Raw genomic sequence first — 8,521 nt, forward strand, 5'->3', positions numbered from 1 at the left:
CTGTCCACTGCAGAACATAAGCCTATCCCATAATTTGCTCATTCATCATTATTTGCTATTCTAAGTTGTATAAAAAAAAACTAATGTATATTGAGAAACGAACATTCAAAATCTTACAGAAATCTTTTCACCCGCCCTCTTTATCACCTATTCCCGTGAAAAAATGGGAAATCTTTTTTTACGGAGTTGAATATTACTGCCATAAAAAAAATCTATATTCCAGAACACCGCCGGTGTTATCGCTGTTAATGAGCTATTACAATAAGTGAAGTTATATAAACTTGAATATGGGTTTAATAAAACTTTTTTATACTACTGAGGTGGCAAACAAACATACGACCCACCTGATGGAAAGCAGTTACCGTAGCCTATGAATGCCTGCAATACCAGAGGCATTAAGCGCGCCTTGTCAGCCCTGAAGAAACCTCTTTACCCCTTTTTTGAAGAACCCCATGCTGTAGTCTCTTGTACATCTAATAGCGAAGATTCTTTGGATATATATATATATATATATATATATATATATATAGATATATATATATATATATATATATATATCTCCTTTTTGATGTTATATTATATACAGGATTAGCTCAAAATACAAATAGTAATTAAAAATAATTCAGTTGTTATAGAAAAAATTCACTTCATATTGAGAATTTAAATTTAATTGTGAGGATTTTATTCAGATACTTACGACACTTCAAAATGGCGCGAATCTATCTTTAAAAAATGTGAATATATATAACTGTATTTATGCTTAAAATTGAAGATTTTTACCAGTTAAAAATGATTAATTTATTAGTTCTATTTGTTGTCTTTTTTTATTTTTGCTCCTTTTAGTGCACAAAAACTTAATTTATTTATTAAATAATTAAATATATATATACATGAAGATACGTTGTGCACACAACGTATATATAATACTAAAAAAAGAGATTCAGCTAATTTGATAATTAGCTGACGAAAAATTGTCCCATTTTTAAGACTCTCTACCCATATAATCTAAGCATTATACAATTTTTCCCCAACATTTCACACTAGGATTTCCTGTTCCCTCTTTTGTCTACAAATAATTATTTTTATCACTTAATAAACTGTAAGTTTATTACTTAAAAAGTAGCGATTATTAAAAAATGAACATGAGTTTTAGAGAAAACATTTATATATTTTGTGCTGGGCTCGAATCCGCGACCATTGAGAGTCGATTCTCTCATTAGAAAAATATTTTCACTTTTACTATTTATAATTTCAATCATTTATGATATCTATTTTTAGAAACATTTTGTAATTTCTCCTACAGACATGGACTACGACTGAAAATGTACTGTGTAACATTCATGGCCCTCTTCATACTTTACTATTTCTGGGGACTAAGCTCTTAAGCCTCTTATTCAGAGTGTAGCAGCAATTTTATCCTTCAGACCGGAACATAACATTGTATACCATATATTAGTGTTGCATGGTGGAGACAGATAAGAGTGGTACTTACAAAACGATACTAATCCCAAGACTAATATTACGTTTCGGAAAAAAAAAACAAAATCAATAGTGACAACATTAATATTGACTTGTAATACCACTATTCTTATTTTAAATTTAATAAAAACCACCTGTAGATGAAAAAGTATTTCATAGATATAGAAATTTTTCAAAAAATTGATACTTAGATTATATAGATAGAGTATCTTCATACAAATGCTTCAAGAAAAGCGGGATAACTACAATTTTGCAAATATAAAATAAATTATAATTATTTTATTTTATATTTTTTACATCTTTTTAATGCGTAAAAACTCATTATAATTATTAAATAATTAAATACAGATACATCAAGCGTAAGTATATATGTAGAACACTAATAAAAAAACGAGACAGCTAATTTCACAATTAGCTGACAAAAAGTTGCCCCTTTTTTGAGACTTGATCTAAGTTTTGAATCTATAATCTAAGTTTTGAATTTAGAACTTGGAAACGTATGTCAAATATAGAAGTATAGAATGAGGATGACCACATGAATGGATGCAGAATTTTGAAATAACTACAAGAGATACAAATATCTTTGATCGGGACTACATTAACTCTGTAATACAGATATTAATATACTAAATACCAAAACAGAGTAAACTCCATTGATTGCAATAATTTATTTCTCAGAATCGATACAGAATAAATTTGTAGAAAAGATAATTGCCTAACAGGCCTGACAAAAAATTATAACGAATTCAGAACCTTCTTCTTTTGGAAGTCGCTTAAAAAACCTACCATTAATATAACTCGTACAAAAAAAAATATCTGTCCTTACTAATATTGTAAGTATGAAAGTCTGTTTGATTTTGTTTATCGCCTTATAGCGGCTAAACAATATAGGCTTTTTATACTTACATTAAATTATTAAACATATATAGATAGATACTTTTATTGTTTCCTCCAAAAGATTACAATAGTAAACTTATTATAAATATAAACAATTACAAGAAATAATCACAATGAGAAAACAATGGGCGACCTTATCGCTAAAAGCGATCTCTTCTAGGCAACCTTTGGATGGAGTGGTATAATTATAAACATATCTCTGTCACGCAGATAAAATCGTAGGTAAAAGCTAGTATTAATATAATAAAGTAGAAGAATTGTTTGTTTGAACACGCAAAATTTTAAAACTAAAAATCGATATTGAAAGTCTTTTTGCATTTAATATGTAGTTCATTTCTTAACAAAGATTATAAATTATCCAACATCACGATATATTTACGGGCAAAGTCATGTGATACAGCTAGTACTTAATATAATGATGTGTGCCTCTACTGTAATAATTAAATCAAACAACGTTAACTCTTAGTCGTCTGCAATCGAACTTAGTCGATTGAAAATTGTAAAGTTTATTACGCCTTCAATCGAATGATCTTTTTAAAATACCTATTCTGTAAAAAATCCTACAGAGCGATCGGAAGGTTAATGAGATATCGATAGATTTAATACTCGTTAACAATGATTCGTTACGGAGTAATGATCGATTCATTGAAGCTTAATCATTTACTATGTAAATTCTAAATGTAAAATTATTTAATCAAAATTATACAAAATTATTCAAATTAAGTCTCCAATTATTACAATTTGTATATTATTGTATATTGATTAAATTGTCTAAATTCTTCCTAATATTGAGTAAATATAAATGTGAAAGTGTATATTTTTACTCGTTTTTCTTGGTTTATTTTTTATTCTTTATTGTACAATATAACTTTGCACAAGTGGCGAGCTTAATGCCATATCGCATTCACTACCAGTTAAACGTTAGGTAAGAACAAAAAGCGTATGAAGGGCAGAGGTGGTGAAAAATATACGACGTAATTAATAGAACATATTAAAATAAACATACATACACATAATACATAAGAAATATACATATAATAATACAATTTGTTTCAAATCTATATTAAAATTGAAGGTAGTTATGCACAAAACAGCCATGTGATAGGTTAGGATACCATTTTTTGTATAAATAACTTTTACTCGTGACTTTATCCGCACGACCGGAACAAATAGTAGCTTATGTCCTTTTCCATCCCATATACAACATGTACACCAAACTTTATAGTGATTATTTGAACCACTAAAACGCTGAGAGTTAACAAGCAAACTCACTTTCACATTTATAATATTAGTAAAGGTAAGGATTCATTATTAGTATAAGCGATTGTACAGTTCCATCTTCAGCCATAAAATTTTGAAAACTTGCGTAATATAAAAACAATCTTATTATTTTGTTAATAAGAGAACTTTTGCTATTAATTTGAATTGAAACTTTATTTATGTTCCTTGTATTTGGTCGTAACTAAGTGGTGCAATTAAAGCTGAGGGCTCCGAGTGGAAAAGTTTTCGAATAGGCACCTAATTGAAAACATACTTGTATAATTTATACTCTATCTAACAGCTGAAAGTTATTAATGTCTGTCTAAGTAAATCTGATCATTTCAAACAAATTTAATCTTTAATGATTTAAAATTTTACTCCATTAAAAAACGCAGTAATACGATAACCGACACTAGAATAAACCTCGTCGTAACTGGAATAAACCACATTGATACTAGAATAAACCTCATTGATACCAGAACAAACCTATTTAATGCCAGAATAAACCTCATTGATACCAGAACAAACCTATTTGATACCAGAATAAACCTATTTGATGCCAGAATAAACCTCATTGATACCAGAATAAAACTCTACGATACCACAATAAACCTCATCGATACTAAAGTAAACCTTAACGACACAAGAGTAAACTTCACTGATTCCAAAAGATATTATTAATTTTAATAATTGTTTAATATAACCACAAAAAAAATTACTAATCGAAAATCAAATTTTTAAGGGAATCTCTTAAATACTAGTTTAAAATGAATGAATTAAAGATAAATTTAAAATTTTATTTCTTTCATCATCATTGTTATAGTAACCGTTGACTGTCCACTGCTGAACATAGGCCTCTCCTTGGCTGATTTTACCAACAGTTGCTACGCTGTTGTTGACTGTAGTAGGCACGTGGGTTGGCAACCGCAGTTAGGCTTTGGTGACGTTTCAAGAGAAACACTGCTCCTCGAACATTAAATTTCCTTAGTCGTCTCTTACGACATCTGCGGGAAAGAAGAGCTTTTTTATGACTATATTATCCTATTAATTTATTATATATAAATGCGAAAATTTACAATGATTAGTGGATGAATATTTTTTAAAACTAATGAATGGATTAAAATGAAATTTGATACACCAGTAGGTTATATCTTAACTTAGCATATAGGATATTCTATGTACTGATTCATCAGGACGAAGCAGCGTCACACTGCTAGTTTACAAATATATAAAGATATTAAGAGAACAAATTTTTTTTTATACCACTGAGGTGGCAAACAAACATACCCGCATACTTGATGGTAAGCGGTTACCGTAGCCTATGAACGCCTGCAATACCAAAGGCATTACGCGCGCGTTGCTGACCCTGAAGAAATCTCTTTACCCCCCTTTTGAAGAACCCCATGCTGTAGTCTCTTGGGAAAACCTCGGTAGGGAGCTCATTCAATAAATAAATAAAATTCAACAAATAAATAAATAATTAATTAATATAAATTTATTGCATCTCCATTTATTATGTATCAAATTCACGGAGATGTAACAATGACACTTCATCTATTTTCATCAAGGGAAGATTAATGTAAGGAATTAGACATGATTCAACTGGTGTTACGTTCGGTCCATGTTAAAAGCGAGCGCGATTTTAAAAACCGCTAGTTTTTTTCCGCTAATTCGTATGCATGGATTTCAATAGTAGGAATGTAGGAAGTAATCTACTTTTAGAGGGCATATCAGATGACATAGATGACAAGTCAAAACATACACCAGATTTTAAGTTAGACCTTCAGGAAACTGTGAATTGCATCCAGTTTATTATAGTAGCTTTTGCATTATACAGAAATAAACATATAGATGAATAGACAGACAGACAAAATTATCTTATTACAATTTTTTTATATTAGTAATATAAGTTTAAGGAAAATTACATTATAAATATTTTTTTATTGTTTTTATTACTTTCAGTAAAAATAACTCCTGACTGTTTTGTCGTTCTAAATCACTAGCTTTATAGATTTAAAATTTTAATCATTCAAAAAGGTAGAACATTCGTCTCAACCTATTTTTTAACAAAAGCGACAAATGTAGGAAATTTGAGGAATTCATAATAAGATAAATTACAATAACAAATTAAAAACCTTTCAAAACAACTATTATAATGTTTTCTAAAGTGAATGAGTTTAATTTTTTATTGGAATCTATTTTTTCTTCAATTTTAGACAATCAGAAATGAAGAAAAATGTATATTTCTTGATTTCTGATTGTCCATGTGACCATTTCTTATAGTCTTAGGGTTTTTATCTTAGGCGATTATTCGACAATTATTAAGTGATTCTGGACATTCAATTATTTGTTTTTTTTTTCTGTGAAACAGTTATACTCGTAATGCTGTCTGGATTTCAAATTGCATGTATATTGAAACAAAGTTAAATTCTTCTTTGTTTATCAACCTTCATCTTATCATCGTAACGTTATCTTCATATCAACTGTTAACTATCCATTACTGAATATAGGTTTCCCCCATAAGGGGAGTTTTACTAGTAGTTGTCACGCTTGGCAAGCGGGTTAGCAACTGCTGCTAGACTTTGGTGATGTTATAAGTAGGACGCTGCTCCTCATCCGTCGACCATTTAGTTTCCTTAGTCGCCTCTTACGACACCCACGAGATAGGAAAGAGTGGCCTATTTTCTAACGGGACCACACGATACTTCAGTTTGGAAGGTGTACCATGACAGTGAAATTACAAGACACTAAAGATAAACATTGTACTCCTCAGAATTTGACGTACGTTTTACGAAGTAAAGACCGCCATAGGAAAGACCGCCAGCTTGTTTACCTTTTCTTTTATACAACTTCCAGCAGCAGTATTTCCGAACCGATACAACAACATAACCTTCAAGAAAAGAGCATATTCCTTTTTAAAAGGCCGGCAGCACACCTGCAATGCCGTAGGTGTTGTGGGTGACCATGGGCGGCGGTAGTCACCATCAGGTGAGCCGCATGCTCGTTTGCCCTCTGTGTTGTAAAAAAAAAGAAAAAACTTAGAAAAAACTTAGATTAAGGCATTATACAAGGCAATATATATATATATATATATATATATATATATATATATATATATATATATATATATATATATATATATATATATATATATATATATATATATATATATATATATATATATATATATATATATATATATATATATATATATATATATATATATATATATTTTATTCATAACAAAGGGCACAAAATAGCTTGCGAATCAACTGATAGTAAGTGACTAGCACCGCTCATGATCACCCGCATCACCGAAGGAATTGCAGGTGTACTGTCGGCATTTTAAAAAGATATATGCTCTTTTCTTGAAGGTTACGATGTCGTATCGGTTCAGAAATACTGCTGCTGGAAGTTGATTCCAAAGCATAGTTGTGTGTGGAATAAGTCAATTCAACATGAACACGTCAAAACTATTGAATAATAAAGAATAATTTAAATAATCAATAGGACCATCGCCTCTTCGTTAATTTCAAAATACGTAGTAACGAATTCAGTGTAATTATTGAGGCCTATTTCAGTTGAATTCACAACATAATAATTCTAAGAACAGATTCGATTATCACACCTGAGGACTAAATAATCTATTCATAATGCAACTTCGTGGGCGAAGTAGGTTTCGCGTTACTCTATTATGTTATACGTATATATATATATATATATATATATATATATATATATATATATATATATATATATATATATATATATATATATATATATATATATATATATATATATATATATATATATATATATATATATATATATATATATATATAGAAAGAAAGAGAGAGAGAGACAGACAGAGATGCAATACGCAGTTTTAGTAGGTCAAGTCATTATCTAGTCTATTACATAAAACTAAATATTGATTTATAAATTAATAGTAATATGTATGTATATATATACATATTACATAATATGTTAACTAATGCATTTGCATTTAATGAAACCATAAATTAATACATTAGGTACATTTAATAATAATAATTAAAATCTTTAGTTTTACGTAAAAGACTAGATAACGACTCGACCCACTGAAACTGCATAGAGATGTTGCATCTCTGTGCATCTTCGACCGATTTGTTCGGATTGATACCTGCTGCTGATTTTCACCACCGTACAACCCGTCATATACTAAAGTTTCATCCCAACTATCTGGACGAGTGGCGGTCTTCCACCGTGCGTTTGTCAAGGCACTTTCTTCCACGCACAACCACTCTTTGGAAGCAACTTCCAACAGCAGTATCTCCAAACAGATACGTGCAAAGTGAGTGAAGAAAAGTGCATATTCCTTTTTAAAAGCCCGGCTGCACACCTGCAATACATTTAGTGTTGTGGGTGATCATGGACGGCGGTAGTCACTTACCATCAGGTGAGCCGCATGCTCGTTTGTCCCCTGTGTTGTAAAAAAAAAATAGGTTAACGTTTACTAAAAATGTGACAATATTAATGTATATTATGAGTTATATATAAACTTATACAAATGTCTCTCCATTTGAAATCTCTTAAAAAACATCTGTTTTCGTTAATGAACAAAATAAATAACTTTAAGAGCTTTATTAAAAAAAAATGAATATTAAATTCTTGTAATTCCACTCATTTATTTGTCTTTTTTTTTTATTACGCGTCATAAATAATACCCACTCCTAAGTGGAGGTCATTGCTAACAATCCCTTTTCCCCCCTATACCTAAGGTTAGGTATGGGTAGGTACACATTGGCCGTGTGGTCCTGGCATAGAATAGGCCACCCCTTTCTTTCCCGTCGGTGTCGTAAGAGCCCACTAAAGAAGGCCAAAGGAATGGACAGCAGCGTCCCTC

This window comes from Galleria mellonella, unplaced genomic scaffold (genome assembly GCF_026898425.1).
Source record: "Galleria mellonella isolate WM207_F2 unplaced genomic scaffold, CSIRO_AGI_GalMel_v1 utg172, whole genome shotgun sequence".
In the NCBI taxonomy this organism is placed as follows: domain Eukaryota; kingdom Metazoa; phylum Arthropoda; class Insecta; order Lepidoptera; family Pyralidae; genus Galleria; species Galleria mellonella.